The sequence below is a fragment of the Mustela nivalis genome (assembly GCF_964662115.1).
Source record: "Mustela nivalis genome assembly, chromosome: 7".
NCBI lineage: Eukaryota > Metazoa > Chordata > Mammalia > Carnivora > Mustelidae > Mustela > Mustela nivalis.
In genome coordinates this window covers 137,133,328-137,151,334 of record NC_139026.1, presented here as the reverse complement: position 1 = coordinate 137,151,334, position 18,007 = coordinate 137,133,328, and the positions used below count along the sequence as shown (strand labels likewise).

Sequence of the window (18,007 nt, the reverse complement as noted above, 5' to 3'; positions counted from 1 at the left end):
TCTAGATATTAACACCTACTGTACCTGTGGCTAGCCCATTTCCGCACTATCTTTCACCCCTTCTTTCCAAATGTAATGGAAGGACACCAAGTAGGCAGCTGGTCAAGGTGAAAGGAACACAACCAGATTATAAACCTACTGAAAGTTTCAGTGATTTCAAGATTAAGTGCTCTAATGTATCTTGGGCCAAATTCTCTGGGCTAAACATCCAGAAGAGTCAACCTGGCTATCTGAGCCTGGCTTCCAAACATTCCCAGGAGGGCAGCATCTCACCTCATGTACCAGTGGGTCTTGGCAGGAGTGGTGTTGATGCATACAACTCAGCAATGGTTTTCAGGGAAAGGCAAGATCTGCAGTTGTGTGCTTACCCCCAGCTACCAGGGGTCCCCCCGTGGAGGAGGAATCCAAAAAGGCTCTGAGCCGCGTTGTGGGAGAGGAAGGTCACGGAGCGTACATCACCCATGGTGTGCCTACCCTTCCCCTCCCCGCATCCACCACATCCCAACAAAGGATGCTTCTCCTACATGAAACAAAACCTGCTTATTCTTAGAAGGCAGACCCCTTCCTTTGCATTTCTCACCTCAGACTAGCTTTTAGAAGCTTTAATTATTTTATTTGAATTCTGGTTACACAAACAGAAAATCTATAGAGACTCTTAGGAAGCATCTTATTCTTTCATGGGGAAAAAGGTCTTGGAATCCAGAATGGAATGGGTTGGGGTTGTCCTAACCTCTGAAGGGAAGAAATGTGCTTTGAAAATGAAGGCTCTAATGCAAGCACAGTTCCCCTCCGCTCCCAGGAAAAAGCCCATATAAGAGATTCTGTGACATGTTGCTTTCAATATGTTTTTAGTAGGATTCCTGAGGAACAATATGCTCTTCTCATTAGACCTGTTAGTCTGGTGTCATCTCACACAGCTTTCTCCCAGTTCCACAGAATGGCTTCATTGATTTAACATTCCTCTCAGGTCCCTGGGTAACTGTCACATAGTCATTGAGCGGAGGGCCCGCTAAGGAGATCCAGTGCCCAAGGTTTGCTCCGACTTTGTTGGACTTCGAAGCAAAGCTGTACCCCATAGCCACTCTAGGAAATTATAATCATTCTGGATAAAAATGCTTCCATACAAGGAAGCCAGTGTCATGTCAGAAATGCCAAGCACCAAACACTGGCAGATGCCAACCTGTCAGGTTCATGCCATCAGATCGTGGAGCAGCACAGTGGAAAAAAACTGAAGTGAGTAGGAATGGGGAAATGGCCTCGAAATTAGGGCAGTTTGTTTTTGCTTTACTAATATCTGCCAAAGGGGGAAGAAGTCTCCTGGAAGAATCAGGGTAAAATCAACAGAGCTGTCCTGCCCCTGGTCTGCTCTGGTCTCCCCAGCCTGCCACGGCCGTCTCCTCATTATATTATAACACTTATTCCCAAGCATTGTCATTTGTTCCCAATCTTCTTGACTGAGATGACAAATGGAGTTAGCCTGATGCTTCCTGGGGCGTACATGTTTTCACTTCTAATTTATAAATATGGTTCAAACAGGACTTTCTGAGCATTTGGTGCGCAACCAGAATTAGGACAGTGTCTTCTTTCTAGAGATAGAATGCCAATGCTTTTCTTCTGTCGAAAGAGCGACACTGTCCAGGTGTTCGTTGATTGCAGGAAACACAGCTGGAGCTGAGTTACCAAGTGTAGTCCTCCGAGGCGGCGGGTCTCCCTCGGCCAGATGTAGGAACAGGGCTTCACGCTTCAGCGAGGGATGCATCCCAGAGCTGGCCCGTCGGCCCTGCTTGAGTTTTGCGGCGCAGTCGTGATGCGCTCTTCGTGTGCAGTTCGGACAATACAAGGACACACGTGTAGTCCCGGGTAGCACAGCACCGAAGATCACGAGACTCTATATTTGATGGGACCGACAGAAGGCCCGTTCTCCTCAACTTCACAGGAATGAAAGTCAGCATGAGAGCAAAGCCATCATCTTGTCAAGGGTGGAAGGAAACAAAAGACATCCTCTAAGCTGGTGAGAACCAGCTGGGAAGGCTGAATTGCTCAGGCCCATGTTTTATTCATTTTAAAAGGGTTTCTCAGGGAGAGGAGAAGGCACATTCCCCAGCAGAACTCGCTTGCCCGGAATGGCTGGCGAATAAACGGGCATGTATGTGATTGAGCTTGGAAAAAATCTAAGAAGACCTTTGGCATGGCAGAGAATATTAAGAGGGCTGCTGCAGGCCAGCCGGAATGGTCCAGGGAAACCTGCCTCCCAGAGTCAGAGCTTGTAGTCTTCTGTGTGACAAGGGGACACTGGGGCGTGGCTTCTTTCCCAACCCCTGAGCAGAAGACAATACGAGGCAGCTACCTCTGCCCTCGGGGAGTAACTGAACAGGAGAAATGTACTTTTCCATGTATTTCTTCTTACGAGTTCAACCATCTTTAAGCGTACAGTTCAGTAGCATCAAGTACATTCACGATGGTGTACAGCCGCTACCACGGTCTGTGATCGGGGCTTTCGGATCACCCCTCATAGAAACCCTACAGCCGTTAAACAGTAATCGCGCACTTATCCTTCCTTTCAGCCTCTGCCACCCTCTAGTCTATTTTCTCTTTATATTTCCCTATTCTGGGCACCCGAGTGGCTCAGTCTGTTAAGCATCTGCCTTTGGCTCAGGTCATGATCCTGGAGTCCCAGCACCAAGCCGGCATCGGGCTCCCTGCTCAGTGGGGAGTCTGTTTCTCTCTCTCCCTCTGTTCTCCCTTCTCCCTCATGCTCGCTTGAGCTCTCTCTCTGTCTCTCTCTCTCTCTGCCTTTCTCTTAAATAAATAATACAATCTGGAAAAACAAACAAACAAACAAACAAAAGGGGCACCTGGGCGGCTCAGTGGATTAAAGCCTCTGCCTTCAGCTCAGGGAGTGATCTCAGGGTCCTGGGATGGAGCCCCACATTGGGCTCTCTGCTCAGTGGGGAGCCTGTTCCCCCCCACAACCCTGCCTGCCTCTCTGCCTACTTGTGATCTCTGTCTCTCTCTCTCTGTCAAATAAATAAATGAAATCTTTGGAAAAAAACAAAAAACAACTTCTCTCTTCTAGGGACCATGTAGGAATGGGATCCTAGAATACATTTCTGTGACTGGCGCGTCTCACTCAGCACAGAGCTTTCAAGGTTCCACGTTGGAACATGGGCCAGAATTGCATTCCCTGTGCAGGCTGATAAACCGTCCATAGTGTGTAGATACCACATCTTGCTTATCCGCTCCCCTATGGATGGGCGCGGGGTGTCCCATCTTTTAGCAATTGTGAGTAAGGCTGCTGTGAACAGTGGTGCAGAAATAGCTGTTTGAGTCTCTGCCTCCAGCGGTTTTCAGCAGTGAGCGGGGCTGCGGATGATAGGGTTACTCTATGTTTAACGTTCCGAGGCACTCCCTGTCTTCCACACTGGCTGAGCCAGTTCCCATTCCCATCCCGATAAATGGGGTCCTAAAATCCCCACACCCTTGCCAACACTTGTAACGTTTTTTTTTTCTTTTTTAAAATAGCCACCCGGATGGGTGCAAAGTGGTCTCTCATTATGGTTTTGATTTGCGTTCCACGCTCTTAATAACGAAGTCACTAAAGATAGGAACGGCTTTTCCGTTGAAATTTCAGTGGCTCGCCCTGGTCAGCCAAACAGGGCTTGCGGGAAGCCTATTTCCTGACAAATCTCGGAGCCACTCTGCGGGGATTTCATCTTGTAACTGTCGCAACCACATAGTGCACGGGGACTGATTGCAATTGTAGAAAGGCAAACATCTGAATCGAGAAAGGCACTTTGCACTCCCAGCGGGCCGGATGAAGGGTTTCCTTTTTTAATGTGGCAGCATCCGAGACCCGCCGCTTAGTGCAAACCCAGGCAAATCACCCATCAGCCCCGGGAAGATAGTTGAAATAGATTCTTTCATGGCTGAAAAGCTAGACAGAAGGTGACCATGGCCAGGGTTTCTGCTTTTGAGGGAAAGGCTGATTGCTCTGACCCGACAGCAAGGCCAGTAAATTATACCTGTGATATTTGGAAAGAGCTGTCTGTGGAAGGATCCATCAGAAAAGTTGCCTCTCGGGTGATGGGCCGACGGCAGCAGGCCCCTTTATACTCCTACATAAAAAGGCCGCAGGACAAGCGTGCGTTCCTCTTTTGAACTAGATATATCAGAGCTTTTCTCCCTGGTGACACTTCGGAGGATGGTGGTCCTGATGTGGGGACGGATGCTGGCCACCCTCAGGAGAGAAGGCATCTTAAATACACCGTGGCAATGGATGGTGAGATGGCATGGTCATCTCTGTGTGCCCCGGAAGCAGCCGACCGTATCTGAGGCTGTGGACATGGCCGTGGGAGCTCCACAAATCTGGCTCCGGCCTCCAATTGTCAGACGCTGGTGACATGCTCTGACATCCGGGGAGTTGCCCGTGATCCTGGTCTAGGGATCTGACTGACTTCCTGAGGAGGTCAAGTAATTCTAGGAGCTCCTGGCTAATGGGCAGCAGAGTACAAAAAGGTACGAGTGAACTTTAGACTGATGGAGAGATTACTGTTCCAGATGGGGCTCTTTGAGTTTCTAAGGAAGGAAATTTCTAAGAGAAAGAAACTGATTAGCTTACTATCATCTCCTGCGCAGAAACGTCTGCCCAGGTTTCCTGCCACAGATTGGCTGACCCATGTCAGCTCCTGGGTCAGGTTCCCACGGGCGTGGCTAGGGGGCTGGGTCACGTGACACACAACCCGGCTGCTCCCCTTCAGATACTAAAGGGCAGTAGGCAAGAGGGTTTCTGGAGGGTCACACCGTGGCTGATGGTTCTCACACACTCATCGTTAACTCTTAACTCACAAAAACCAGACACTAGGACTTCACATTTTTCTCCCTTGCTTAAAACTCAGAAGGATTTTGGGGCACCTGGGTGGCTCAGTGGGTTAAGCCGCTGCCTTCGGCTCAGGTCATGATCTCAGGATCCTGGGATCGAGTCCCGCATCGGGCTCTCTGCTCAGCAGGGAGCCTGTTCCCTCTCTCTCTCTCTGCCTGCCTCTCCATCTACTTGTGATTTCTCTCTGTCAAATAAATAAATAAAATCTTTAAAAAAAAAAACTCAGAAGGATTTCTGTGGACTACGAGAATATGATAGAAGAAGGATTCAGGTCAAGTCTTACGTCCATGGTTATTCCCGGTTATTATTCATCATTTGTTTACTTTTTCAAACAACACCCCCCTCCTGAAGAAAGAAACAAGAATGAAAATAGTATCCACATAAAAGACTTGGCAGGAAAAAAAAAATCTCTAAGCAGGTTTCCCTAATGAGTTACCTGAGTCGAGTAGCTGTGATGTCTCCTACAGTGAGTCCAGATGGGATTGATCCTCTCACTGTCCAGTGATTTGATCTAATTGTCCCTGAGTGGGGGGGGTGGGGAGTTGTTCTTTTCGGAATTCTCGTCTTAGGAGAACCACTAGGTCTCCAAGCATCACTTGCACCTTTCTGCTCACAGAGTACGTGTTTCCCTTTCCTGTTCCCATCTTCAAAGAGCTGCATGAACCGTGCCCTCCTCTCGGTTCCTGGGCTCTCCGCTCGGAATCAGCTGCAGCCCCTCCTTCCTCACACATCTCTTCCCCTAACAGAAGGGCATCACTCTGTGTCCTTCTAGCCCGTCCCTTCCCAGCTCTTCCTGCAGTTCTGGCGACAGTGTCCCGTCTGGGGCTCTGCGCTTGGCCTTCCTCTACGGCTGCAGATTTCCCGCACAACGCCCGGAGAACAATCTGGCATGAATCCCATGCGGACCACCCTCCTCCTCTGTTGGCAGACCTTTGGTAGAGCCTCTGCTGAGTTCAAATCCGATGTCGCACGCTTCCTACATTAAATTCCCGCTGGTGGGCTTCATGGGTTCCCAGGCCTCCCTCCTACACCGACCACTCTTCGTCCACGGAGCTCGGCCTGCTTCCCTCTCAGCCTGTGGACAGGCCGTGGCCGCCTCTGGAACACTCCCCATACTCATCACCCTCCGGGTCCCCTTGGATCCCAGTCCCAGCAGCAATGCCCAGGGTTATAGCACAGGCCTGCCTCGATGGAGGCCTTCCTTGAACGGCTTTCCTCCGGCTCAGCCCGTGTCTCCTTGCCTGTGGCCCCTCCTGCCCCGCTGGCTCTGGAGCTCCTTTCCCACCTGAGACCAGGAGTCCACCAAGACTTGTTCTCCCCTTATGGAAAGAGGAAAACAAGCTCTTTTCACCAGGGTGATTCTGGCTTAAGGCTGTACCAGGTACTGTGCATACCCCAGACTCACGGAAGAACAATAGAACATCTTCCCCTGGCCCAAATCCCTTTCCTGCTGACCACCCAGAGTTCCCCAGGGGAAGGCAAATGCTTCCTGAGGTCAAGTTTAGGAGGCATCTATGTTGTTGGGGAGAGATAAGACCTTACTGGCCCCTGGCGAACTCATACCGTGGACTAGTTTCCCAAGTTAACTAGAGAGTAAGGAATAAACTAGAACAGAGGGCCACTCTATTTTGATATTTTATACATCAGGCAGGAATGATTTGCTGAAAGTGGCCAAAAGGCAGTGTGAACCAGCGTATGGCATATCAGAGAGAGAGCTGGCTCCCAGGACTGAAGAAAGGGTCAGACACACCAGTGGGGTAGGTAAACGCACGGGGTAGAATCAGAAGCCGGAACTCAATGCCAGCAGGTAGCACGCCAGTGCTGGCGTGTCGTGGACTAGAAGGGAGGCTGGTGTGACGGGACACGCCTCTGGGAACACGGCACCCAGCTGCTGCGCAGCCGCTCCCGGAGTTAGTGGTCTCGTGCTTAGAAGCCGTCACTCCTACTCTGACCTCCGGCACTGCCTGCCAACCTGGAGTCCGCATAACATGTTCTGAGTGTCTTCAGCGGTATCAAATGCATGTGGAACTAGGAGTTGCTGGTGTATTTGTTTAAATATTGCCTCCTTGAAGCCTAAGTGTAATTGTGTTTTTGCCTTTTTCTTAGAAATGCATAATTATGAATATATATGTATACATCTCCCACATAATGGTGATGAGAGAAACCTTTAAACGTGCCATGGAGCAGATGGTAGTTTTAGAACAAAAACAGATCCATTAGCTGTCAAACGCAGCTTCCCAAAGGATGAAAAATAGAGTCAGTTCTCAGGTAGTGCTAAGAAAAGTTCTCACTTATTCTAATCCCTTAGGATATGGATTCCTTTGTAAAAATTTTGCTATGGGAAGGCTGTGACAACTTGTTATTAAGGAATGTCACGGAATGCAAAAAAAAAAAAAAAAAAAAAGGCTTCTGACCAAATGATCTGAAACTTAATTCCAAATGTGTTTTAAGAGGTGATGCAGTTAATTCCTGACCAATTTCAGGTACACATTTCCAGGGCTTTCCAGAAATGCATACTATTCCTGTCCTCATCTGTAGAAATGTTTTATCTCTTATATTAAGCATAAGAAGGAGGAAAAAAAATCTATTTTACGAAAGTTAGAGTTTTCTAGAACTGGAGAAACCTCAGAAGTCATTACAGATGAAGGAAAGTACTTCTTTAGGGCCAGACCGTGGTTTAGAAACAGAGCAGTTGCTGGAAACCAAGCGTTCTGTCCCGTGCCTTCCCAACACCTCCACCCAATGCTAAGCGGGCATTTTCTAAAGGACCATTTCTATAAATGGTCACTTCTATTAGATTTTCTGCCTATGTGCACTTACGTGGATCTATGGAATGATTTGATAAAAGATTCTTAAACAGCATTTTACATGACTGCAAAGAGTTTTCAAGATTTCAAATATTTTTATTTATGGGTGTCTCGCTTTACTCTATAGAAACAGCAGAGTTCTTCGTGTACACCGGACTACAGAGCTACAGATGGCCAGAAGAGTTTTAATTTAATAGTTAAACCTCAAATGCCTACCTGCTAAGTCATCCCACCTGCGTTTAAACAACTTGAGCCATCATTTTACACGGGCATCAAATGAAACTTCTATTGGCCCTTAGAGCAGTCAGTCCCAAATCACAACAGAAATGCAGCCTTTTAGACCATGAGAAAAAAACATGCGCTTGGACAAAACAGTTTTAAAGAATCTGAGAATGCCTCTTATCCATGAGGTGACAGAGGAAATTAAATTAACTTAATATAAAATCATTTACACTCTGGGGCGCCTGGGTGGCTCAGTAGGTTAAGCCGCTGCCTTCGGCTCAGGTCATGATCTCAGGGTCTTAGGATTGTGTCCCGCATCGGGCTCTCTGCTCAGCAGGGAGCCTGCTTCCCTTCCTTTCTCTCTGTCTGCCTCTCTGTCTACTTGTGATCTCCTCTGTCAAATAAATAAATAAAATCTTTAAAAAAAATCATTTACATTCTGGAAATCACCGCAGTTACCCAGTCCATGATCGTTCTGTTTTCTGCCTTCGTATGGTCTTCAGATCGGCTTGTCCTCGTCTCTTCCCCGACAAAAGTCAAGTCACAATCCTGGTACTAGACCTGGCTGTACACTCGGATCTGGACACTAGAAATGCAAGAGGCAAGTGTTCTGCTCTTCACGGCTGTCTTTTCGTTCAGTCATATAAACTGGGGTGGTTTTTTATTTTTTTGGTTAATTAATCCTTTGGTTTCTTTGTGAACTCAAGGTCAATTTCTACATTTTCACTCTTGCAAGAAGAGTAATTTGATTGTCTTTTGGTCTGACCTAGACACTTGGTGTTAAAGTCAGTGCCTCAAACTGTGAAGTCAGGCAAGGCTTAACTAAAATGATCCACTATAAAACAAGCACATTGTGGCCCAGTTTGGTGTGGACCATCTGCTTTATCTGCCACTATTTTTATGTGACGTTGTATTGGTCTTTACTCTTCAGTAGTGTGACTACATATGCCCCTTTGCCTTTACTGTAAGATTCTTTCTAGCTCAAAAATTCTTTAATAAATAAAAGCCATTGACTTCAATAAATTTACCATGAAGTTAGAGAGAAGATGTGTTGGATTGCAATATAGGACACAGGCTTTGCAGAAACTCAGAGAAGACAGAGGCCAGTGAGAGCCACGCGATCACGAAAGGTGACTTGAAGGGAACGAAATGCCCTTACAGGATGGGAGGAAGGGAGGTTCCAAGTGAGGAACAATGTGAGTTATGAGTCAAGGCAATGAGAATAAGTTTCAAGAACCAAGGTCGTATGTAGGAAACTATGTGTGAGTCGGAAATGATGGGTTGACATGGACGATTCTCTCCATCACTGCACCTAGGCCAAGAGCCCAATCTGTAGTGTCACTGAAGACTCAGTTTACCTATTCTATCTAAGAGTGCCCATGGATCTAAGAGGATGTTGCCCAATCCGTGGGCTTCTAAGCACTACCCCTGCTCACCTGCATACAGCAGAGAGAATCAGTTAAATTATAACCCCAATCCAGTCTTCCCTCTAGTTTGTATAAATGAACTCCTTTGAAAGGTTAAGAATTGAAAGGATATGGCAAATGGAGTGGGATGGTAGGACAAAATGTATAAAACTCTGTATCTCTGACAACTGTTTTGAAAAATGGAAAGCTCAGACTCTTTCTTAGTATCAAACTGTCACCAGAAAAATAAACCAGTACACTTAATTTTCTTCATAAAAGAAATTTTCCTCCAGGAAAAATGAACTTGTATAAAGTACACAAAAGATGGACTGCCCAGCAAAACAATTAGAAACAAAGTCTACTTATTATCTGCCTCTTTGGGGACATTGGACTTCTCCCCTCCACAAAGGACTGAGCTGTCCTTTGGCAGGCAAATCCGAGTAAATGATGTGTCAGCTGTGTGGGCCGTTAACCCAAAGGGGATGTTTTACTGACAGGGCAGATAATAGAGTCTAGTACTGAGTTCGAAATGTGCTGCGTTAGATAAATCAATCAAGAACTCACTTCTCTTGGTTTGCCTGCAGGATGAGGTCAGCATCCCAAGGTGGGAAGCTCAGATATCTTCGCTTTGATTTTCAGCAGTGACTTCTGCAAGCTGAGAGTCACATCCCAAGGCCGAATCATTCAGCACTCTCTCGCCTGGGTGTAAATCCAGTCCCACTATTGAAAAGAGCCATTCAGTGCTTTTTCTTCCAACTGACAGAATGTGTCCTAACTTTTTGACCATGGTCCTTCCCGTAGCTCATACGTGGGGTGGAGAGAGGGGGGGACATCCATCTAGCTTTTTCCAACCAGCAAACCTGAACTGTTTCCAATGTGGGGCATCTGATTTTAAAATGTTCAATGCTTCTTATAAGCAAAGAAATTCAACTGATCCGAGATGTCAGAAATAACTTTCTAAAAGGCACACTGCTATCTCTCTCTCTCTTTTTTTAAAGATAGAGCAAATTTCTTAGTTTTGGTAGATTTTTATGTCTCACTTAAAGAACTCTGCTGTCACCTGTTAAGAGAGTAGAGTAGGAAAAATGGACTGAACCCCAGACTCTAGAGACTTGGACGGGAATCCTGGCTCTTGCGATGTAGGAACACCAATAAGACGGAGGAAGCCCTAATCTCCGTTGGTGACACAGTCAGACTCCAGGCTCTCCACCCCACTGCGCACACTGTACCCCAAGCAGCAGGCCAAACGGCATGTCACTCTCAAGTCTGGGAGGAACTGAACACAGCTCAGTGCCTTCTCCCCCTCCCTCTGAGCCTCCCTGTCGGTCCTCCAGGCACATGGTCACGGCTGTTCAGCACCAACGCTGTCTACGGCTGAGAGCGGGTCTAATTTAGGGGCGTGGTACTGAACCCGCTTGGCCAGTAGACTGAAAGCACGTTCTCCAATATCATTTTATCGGCAACACAATTGCCTGTCTCGACGGGTTCCAAATGTGTCAAGGGAAAAGTCAGGGCTGTTTTTCCTTCATCCCTCTTCAAAAAAGACCCAGTATGGTGCCAGGAACCTCCTTGGACATGAGTAAATTTTCGCTTAAAATTAATAAATATAGAGCGGAGCTGTTGGGAAAAGGCAAAGTAGTCGAGTATGAACAGTATAAATAAGCAGTTTGAAGCTGTGGATCCAACTTTAGGCCCCCAAAGATAGATCATTGGTATTCGCATAGAAAATGCCAGTATTTCTCCCCACAGGACGTTCAGCTAGAAAGGGCCCCTTAGATGTGCTAGAACACAACCCTGTGTAGTCTGCTGGTCTCAGCCCAAGCTGGAGGAGTCCTCACAGCAGGCCTCCTGGTTCCTCTGTTTACTCAGAGCGAGTGGACAGATCTGGCAGCTCAGGGTTCAGGCTTTAAATCAAATAGTGTGGAAGATAGTAAGATAAAGGCTGTAATTCAGTTTCTTTCTCTTTAAAAACCAAACCAAACAAAAAAGCTGATCAGGTTCAAAAACACAGTGATTCAAAAGCAGGAACTAGACAAAGTCCATTTGGTTCCCAAGCCTTTGATCTCTATCCCAAGCAGGGCAGAGAGGTACAAACAATAAAGCTTGTGAACCAAAATCAAGAAGGCTCCCCCACCCCGCCTTTAGGACAAACTTTAGAAGCCATGGATAGCATAAGGTCTTCGGTTCCTCAAGCCCTGCTTCGCCTCTGTGATAGCCTGACCCCTGGAACAGGAGTCGAGAGACTGGAATTTTCCTGAATCATTCCATGTCCTTGATAAGTCACTTTGCCCGTCTGCATCAAGGTCTCCCCATCTGTGAAATGAAGGGCTGGGTGGCTTTCTTCCTTTGGTGGTGAGGGTGGGCCTCTCGCCTCCAGCTGCCTCGGTCTGGCGAGCGGAGCGGAACCGCCGTGGCATGGCTGAGCGGCTACCTGCGAGAGAGCAGGAGGAGGATCCGGCTCTCAGCATCTTGAATAGCACCCCTTCTCTCCCTGCCTCGTTTGGCTGCCCTATTTGGCAGCCACTTGCGAAACTACTGCTGTGTTTCCATCTGTCGGATCTCAGCGGAACATCGGGAGAAGGGGTGTGAAATAGGAATGCTCCTTCCTTTTCTTTTCTTTTTTTTTTTTTTTTAAGTTGCTGCTAATGGCTATCCAGGGACAGGGACAGCAATGTTGGAAGACCTTTGTGGAAGTCCCTTCTGAAATGCATCGAAATATCTAGAGGTCCCTGGGTAATCGTTTCATAGAATATAGGTCAGCCACCACTGTGTTTGTAGCCAGGGATGCTGTCTGATTTATCAAAAGAGAAGTCACTGTAGATGAGTTAATCACTTGGAATAGGACAGCAGGTGCTAGCTGTCTAGCAGACAGCAAGACTTTTCTGTATTCGGGGACTCTTAAAGTACATACACACACACATCAACTCCACTGTATAAATGTTATTTGCAATATATGAAAACAAAATTGTTTCCAGATAAATCTAAAACGACTAGTTTGCTTCATTCGCCGTTACGTTTATGAAAATGGTCAGAAGAATGTCTGGGTCCCAGACCGGGTCCACAACCCGGTTAACTTTTACGAACAACTGGAGAATTTGTTGATATTTTCCTTCTCAATCTAATGGGCACCTATTTAACTAATTTAGGGGTTGAATTTAGCCAAAAAGCTGCTAGTCCGGCAGTGTGATAAATGGTGTTCGGTAAATTCCTTCTGTTTCCAAACCCAGGGACGACTAAAAATACTCTAAGAACACACCAAGGTGCCAAACTCAGCCGGGACACCGCCTGGCTTACTTGCGGACAGCTTGAGGAGCTTCTTAGGAGAAGTATTTGCACGGGTGGTAGCAGCCACAGAGGCACGGGGCGATAGAAGGCAGAGTTAAGGGAAGAAAATGTGAACATTCTAGATCTTATCCTTGTCTACTCCTTAATCCCTTGCCGTCCTCAATCAAAGGTCCTGTCCACTCTTGAGACGCAGGACCCTTAAAATTGGAAATCCAGTCACCGCGGGGTCTGGGGTATATCTGGGCCTCTGGGACACAGCTGTCCTCACCGGGCGGAAGGGTGGGCCGTGATTAGCTCACTGTCTGGTAGCTTCTGCTCTAATTCACATACTATTGATAAATAAGATCGGGGGCACGAGAGGGAATTGGAGCCAGGCCCCAGGCACGATTAGAAATGGCCGCCTGGCGTGGCGAAGACGTAGTCCCAGCCAGCCCGGGCCCTCCAAGCCACGCTCATTCATCTCCTTCGGGGCCTGGGTGGGGGTGGGGGGCAGAGGCCGGTCTTCCTCTTCGTGGCTGAACAAAAGCAGCGGAACTCTGGAGGAAGAGCAATATGGTGACTTAAGACGACGGGTACATTTTCGAGAAGCCCAGCAATATGATTTCTGACAGTTGTTTGGCATAATTAAAAGATCACTAAACAGCGCTAAGAAAAAACTTCTCAAAAATAAATGCGATTCTGGATGAGATTCTAATGGCATAATGGGATTTCTGTTTAAATTTATCTTTCAAGGAAGTTCCTGTCAGAAGGAGGGGGTGCTCACACATGGGAACTGACGTCAAATTGTCTCGGACGGGTGTAGGAGTTAAGGAGGTGGAAAGGCATAGAAAACTAGTTGAATTTCCTCATGATGGCAATAACCAGATTCTAAACTCTATTCAAGTGCCCCTCAAACTCCTTTCTGTCGAAAATCACAGAGTCCATTTTCTGTGACACGGAGGGAGGTTCTGGAAGGAGCGAGGCGAGTGGAGAGTGGAAATGAGGGCAGGGCAGGGGTTGGGGAGCGGGTTGTGGGTGGTGGGGATCTGAGCGGGGCCGTGACAAGGAGGCAGGGCCCCAGACAGGCCTGGCAATGCCCATCCGCAGCCTTCTTGTGGCAGGCGGAGCAGAGCAGCTGGGAGCCTCCGTGGCTGCCAAAACCATCCCCGGCACCCCTCACTCCCCCGGTCTTCCCCCTGGGCCCTGCCATCGGGAGCCAACAGGCCAACCCGAGGGCTCTCCTCACGGGCACCTGCACCCATGGCCAACATCCTGAGGGAAGGCCTCGGTTCTGAACACAGAGCTCGGCACTGTGTGTCCCACTGGGAGTGGCCCAAGGTTTCCAGAAAGAAGCTTCTCCCTTCCCGCGGGCAGAATTAATGGCAGGGCCAGAGCCGGCGTGCACTGGCCGCTTGACTGTTCCTGGTTTTGACTCTCTGTGAATGACCCCGAAAATCTGTGACATTTACTATTCTGTTCTTCGGCTGAGGCGCTGGAAGGGTCTGAGAGCGATTGCGTGGGGTGAGGGCGAGCCACTTAGCTGGCGATGAGCTCGGCCTTCCTCTTAGCATCTGTCTGCATTTCGACAGAGGTTTCCCCGTGTTTCTGCTCAGTAACCCCCCCCTTTTTTTTCTTTTAATGATTTCTTTTAGGGAGAGAGGGAGCACGAGTCGAGGGAGAGAGAGAGAGAGAGAGAGAGAATCTCGAGCCGACTCTGCACTCACGGCCCCCAGATCCTGACCTGAGCCGCAGCCAGGAGTTGGAAGCTCAGCCCACGGCACCTGCCCCCAGCTCGGCGACGCTTAGGAATATCCCAGAAAATATTCTGCTACGGAAAATGGTCTGTAAAAAAAAAAAAAAAAGCCTACTACATACGCTGATTCTGAAAGTGGAAAGAATGCAAAATGCCCTAAGTAAGCCACGGGTTTCAGCCAGAAAATAGGCATTTTTGAGAAATTAAAAAATAATGGAAAGGATACACTGTAGAAGGAATTCAACATGCAGATATCCAAGGTCCCAGATGTTGAGTCTGCTGCGCTTTCCCGTTTTGAGCTGCGAAAGGCCTGTGCTCTGCTATCCGGAGATTTAATAACAACAGGAGTGTGTCTTCAGCCGAAACCAAGGTGTCGCTCCTGCTGGGCGTGGTTTAAATGTTGACAAAGGCCACAGATGGTCTCCTAATTTCTCCGTGTGGACCCCAACGGCGTGCTCATTCTAGCCCGACTTTGGGTGCCCAGCATTAACGCTGCTCACAAGCCCATTGCTGGCCACATCTGGACACCCACGTCCGTTTGGGTCATTTGGAATTGGCGACTCAGCAAAATCGTTGGGGCATATAAGCTGCCTAAGGAGAGGTGTGAGATGGACATACGGCCCGCAGCTGGTCCCTTCTGGACAGGAGGACGCAGGGAGAAAAGGGCTGGTCAGGGCTGCTGAGTCCATGAGGAATATATGTATCCGCCAGTGGGGGGGTTCAGGGCCCGGCACCCCCGAGCTCCTGCTGAGCTCCAGCCCCTGGTATGTGACGCTGGTGGATGGTCAGGGCAGTACTCAGCCCCTCGGGCCTTCAGTCAGGTGACAGCAATAGAGCCAAGGGACCCCCAGGGACTGAGGACGGCTTCGGGACACAGCGATTACTTGAAGGTCAAGGTTCTTCCACAAGCATCTCGGAAGGAAGCTCTAACCCGATGGCCGTGTCGGATATAGGTTTATTGGCTACTGCTTGCCATCCCGAGGCCCGAGGCTGAGAGCCGGGCATCCCTTTATAGAGGGAGGGGACTTCCCTGGGGCCGTCTGTCTCCCACAGCACTTCACCGGGCCCACAGGGACTCGGGGAGGGGGAGGCGGCCCCTTGAGGGACGAAAGGGAGGCACGTGAGGAAGTCATCGGGGACGGGCCTTCCTGCCTCGTCACCCCTCGTATGGAAGCCGAGGGGAAAACTCATGAAGTGTGTGTGTGGGGGGGGGGCTGCTGAGAAATATGGGACATACTGGGACGAGTCCGACCACCGCTGGGGGGTGGTGTCGCTGCCCCAGCGTCTGTGTAGAACGCCGCCTTTTGGCTGAAAGTGCAGGAGCTTTGCACGGCCTGCGCCCTCCCTCGCCCTCCCTCGCGCAGTGCCGGGGGAGGAGGAGGGCAGCCTCACGGGAAGAAACTGGGTTTCTGGCAGCTGAAAGCTAGAGCACCATCCTGGCCTTCGTAAAGGCCACCCACTCCCACCCCCCTTCCTTCTGGCCCACGCGGCGCAGATGTAGCCTGCCTGGCCTCTCCTTTTCCCCACAGATTTCTCCCTCCCCGATCTCGCTGAGGTGTGGGGAGGTTTCTCATCTTTTCCTCTTCCCACACTCCCTCTGAAAACGAGCCTCCAGAGTCCCTCATGGAGGAGAGCATCTGGCTCTCAGCAGAGGCAAGGCCCGTTCCGATTGTCTGAGGAGGACCTTGGACCCGGTGCTCCAGACTTCAGTCCGGGGTGGGCTCGGGCCGGTGCCTCGTAGACTGGGCTGTGACACCGAGTCCCTCTGATCATTTCATCCTTTTCCCTGTGGCCTTGGGGCAAACTTGACGAACATTCTTCGTGCCCCACAACTCTGGGTCTTTCCAGGGTCCACGCCCCTCTTTCTTCTCTCCTGCTCGAACTTGCAGTTCCCAGTGTTGCCCAATGGATGAACCCATGACTCTCATATCTTGAAATTACTATCTGGTCCCAGACCCATTTCTCCACTTCTAGTTCAGTATCGCTGATGGATACTTACCAGTCAGTTATTAAGGTTGATTCTATCCCTGAGTGAACCGTGGATTGTAAGACCATCATTCTATGTTAGGTCCTGGCTCCTCTGTGGCCTCAGGAATGGGCACCTGTGTCCCCGGTGCCTTGTCTGGATGGCTCAGCGCTAATCGTGGCCTAGAGCCCGCTCCTAGCTTGTCCCATCTCTAAGCTTACATCCCCATCCAACTGCCCTAACCTGGGATTTGGGGTTGAAAGTAGGCATTTAGTACTCATGTAACTTTTGCACTTCCTACGTCCTGGTATCATAACATTTATCCTGCGGTGTTTTAATTATTTGCTGACCTGTGGCTCTCCCAGGGCAGACCACAGCCCCCTCTTGGGCAAGGACTGCATCTTATTCGTCCTTGGATCCTGAGAGCCTGACATAGGACAGTTGCTCAGAAAATATCTATGGGCCACTCAGGTTAAGAGCCGAGATTCTCTAGCGGAGAACTCTTACAAAACTCCGAAACCCCAGCCTTGCCCTGAACGGTGCATTCTCCCGGCAGCAATGGTAATGACACATGACCAAATCAGCAAGAGATAGGCTGCTCGCATTCATCCTGGAGAACTTTTTTGCAGGTTGGTTTGTTTCTGTTTGCTTATTTGTTCGCCTTTAAACAAAGCGGGACTTCTCTCTGAAACTCATGTCATGTTGGGTCAGCTGACTAGAACAGTCAGAGAAAGAATGCTGCATTCCACTTTTTTCTTCCCCTGTCAGTAAAAGCTAGGGTTCAGGGCATACAAGTCATACTGTCACCTGAGGAGCGACAATGAGGAGAAGCTTCCAGAAAGATTTGAGCCACCAGGACAAGAAAGAGCTCCTTTCCCTGTCCCTTGGCCTTGGTGCATGCATTTTCCTAGCCCACCTCCCAGCAGACAGGGGAGCGTGCGCCTGAGAGCAGCAGGGGGGTGTGGGGGGCTAGCCCTGAGGGGATACGAGTCGTACCAGCCGAGAGCCAGACTCCTGCTTGCCATCAGCCCCATCTCTCCAAATCCGTTCCCTCATCTGTTCCATGAGAAGGCTACCTCGCCTACAGAAGTCATCACAGGGATTAGCGATCCTGTATACATGTCATTATGACTGTGCTGGTTATGGAAACCTCTGGGCACAGACCACATTCTCAAGCTGCCACATAATGAAAATCAAGGACTCTCTAATGCATTATTCATCGCACCTTGACATGACTTTCATATAACATTCAGCCAGAATATCTTCGATCTATTTCTTCTTCATTTGCTATTCTGAGCTCAGAACATAGGATAACTAGCTCATCAGTTCAACAAGCTGATTATTATTATTATTATTTTTTTAATGAGCATCTGCTTGTGCCAAGGTCTCAGGTTCCTGAATGTACCTGGTTTCCTGAGGCCGGGGTATAAATGGACTGAGGATCGTGTGTGGGGGGGGGGTGTCATGGAATTTCTCAAACACATCATTAAGGCTGCATGGCATGTATGCGACGTGTGTCTATTTGGAGACACTGTGGGAAGGTGAACTGAGCAAGAGCTCAGATTTTCCAGGGAGCAACTGTAGAATTTTAATGAGCTTTGAGTCCATTGCTCTGCTGGAAATAGCAGATCTCTAAGCATTTCTTCAATAGCATTACAGTAATTATAACAATTCTAAAGGAATAATTTGTGGGTTGTATTTTTGTCAGCT

At 48.8% G+C, this 18,007-nt stretch overlaps 1 protein-coding gene across 1 annotated transcript in view; it reads right to left on the bottom strand.

The window, feature by feature from the left end:
• The window catches only part of JCAD (junctional cadherin 5 associated), a 52,407-nt gene extending 47,007 nt beyond the window's left edge, over positions 1 to 5,400 (bottom strand). The window contains exon 1 of the mRNA XM_082742203.1: positions 5,316 to 5,400. The gene's annotated coding sequence lies outside the window, so the exon portion shown is untranslated. The remainder of the gene's footprint in view (positions 1 to 5,315) is intronic.
• Between the last annotated feature and the right edge of the window lie 12,607 nt (positions 5,401 to 18,007).